Source organism: Nomia melanderi, unplaced genomic scaffold (genome assembly GCF_051020985.1).
Source record: "Nomia melanderi isolate GNS246 unplaced genomic scaffold, iyNomMela1 scaffold0272, whole genome shotgun sequence".
Classification (NCBI taxonomy): domain Eukaryota; kingdom Metazoa; phylum Arthropoda; class Insecta; order Hymenoptera; family Halictidae; genus Nomia; species Nomia melanderi.
Genome location: NW_027475387.1, coordinates 30,001 through 31,814, shown reverse-complemented (window position 1 = coordinate 31,814; position 1,814 = coordinate 30,001). Strand labels below are relative to the sequence as shown.

Below are 1,814 nucleotides of genomic sequence, written 5' to 3'. Positions count from 1 at the left end.
CAAAATATATCCCCGTCGTTTCCACGCGTGCGAGTCTTCTGCGTCTTTCGCGGGTTTTTGAATGCACTATACGCCCGGAACGTCGAGAAATATATACATATTACTTGAACGTTTTTCGTCTCGAAAGGCTTCGGTGTCGTCTCCAAGGCGACGCCTGAATCTCCTTCGCGCGCTGGTCGGAGATTCAGGTATCAACTTTTATCTTCTCTTTGAAAGAAGAGAGATATTAGGTCGAACAAATGAGAATAAAATTATATATGTGAAATATAAAATTTATACGATTACCCTGAACGGTGGATCACTTGGCTCGTGGGTCGATGAAGAACGCAGCTAATTGCGCGTCAACGTGTGAACTGCAGGACACATGAACATCGACATTTCGAACGCACATTGCGGTCCACGGATACAATTCCTGGACCACGCCTGGCTGAGGGTCGTTTACGTACCATACACTGCTTGCGTAGCTCTGTCAAATCCCCGCCGTCGTTCACCTCTTCGGATCGAACGTTTTTTTACCGAAGGGCGCAAAGAACGTTTCTGAGTCGGGTTAAGAGAAGGATGCTACGTACGAGCGAACGATGGGTGTCTCGTCGGCGTTTGTCGCGGACACGCGAAAATTCTGTGAATTTCACGGACAGTGTACGTTCTAGTTGTTGCAAAACGATCGGAATCGTTTGTATGGACTCGCGTGAGTGTTCGCGGCGTCGTGCGTCGTTCAATTACGACCGCCCGCGGATACCGCTCCACTGCGATATGGATCTGAGCGACAACTTTTTCGGCTGTTCGTGAGATGAACGGTTTCGTGTGTTTAGAAAAATTTTTTTTCCCGCGCTCCCGACGTCACCTGAAATGATGCGTCAGAGGTGAAAGAAAATATTAAGAAGTCGAGAGAGAGAGAGACTACACACGTTTTATTCATATTTTGTATACCGTGCGTGAGACGGATGTGCACGACACGTCGTATGTCGGTATATTACCGACTGGCCCCAGGGAGATTGTTTTCTTCCTCTCTTACGAATGAGATGTACGTTTCGGAGGATCGTCGTTACCGAAACACACGGCAAAACGAGACTTCTCGCAGCAGAACCTTTATACACAATACACATCGACTCTTTTTACCCCGAGAGAGAGAGAAAAGGTGTATTTCTTTTTTTTATTTTTCGAATTCGACGCACGAACGCTTTGACGACTGGAGAAAAACACGGTGTGTGTTAAAATCGTGCGGGACGAGCATGCGTATTCGTAACGGGTCGAATAGTTCTTATTCCCCGTCGTCGCGTGTCCTCGCTGGACCACCACCGTGCGCTTCCGCCACGTTCAGTTGAATTTCGAAATATATATATATAAAAAGAATCACCATATACTCTCTTTCGGGAGGTGTATTTTTATCGGTTTCTGCTATAGAGAAGAGACGGAGATCGTGTTGTGAGGTGTAACGTTTCTGTATCCCCGTTTCGGAGGATCGTCGTTATCGGCGGAACACACGTCAAAACGAGACTTCTCGCAGAACCTTTATACACAATACACATCGACTCTTTTACCCCGAGAGAGAGAAAAGGTGTTTTTCTTTTTTTTTTATTTTTCGAATTCGACGCACGAACGCTTTGACGACTGGAGAAAAACACGGTGTGTGTTAAAATCGTGCGGGACGAGCATGCGTATTCGTAACGGGTCGAATAGTTCTTATTCCCCGTCGTCGCGTGTCCTCGCTGGACCACCACCGTGCGCTTCCGCCACGTTCAGTTGTATTTCGAAATATATATATATATAAAAAGAATCACCATATACTCTCTTTCGGGAGGTGTATTTTTATC

At 46.3% G+C, this 1,814-nt stretch overlaps 1 non-coding gene across 1 annotated transcript; it reads left to right on the top strand.

Moving 5' to 3' along the window:
- Window positions 1-282: 282 nt before the first annotated feature.
- On the top strand, window positions 283-437 carry LOC143175959 (5.8S ribosomal RNA). Its single transcript, XR_013000589.1, has one exon. It is a non-coding gene; the product is annotated as a 5.8S ribosomal RNA (ribosomal RNA).
- Window positions 438-1,814: the final 1,377 nt, after the last annotated feature.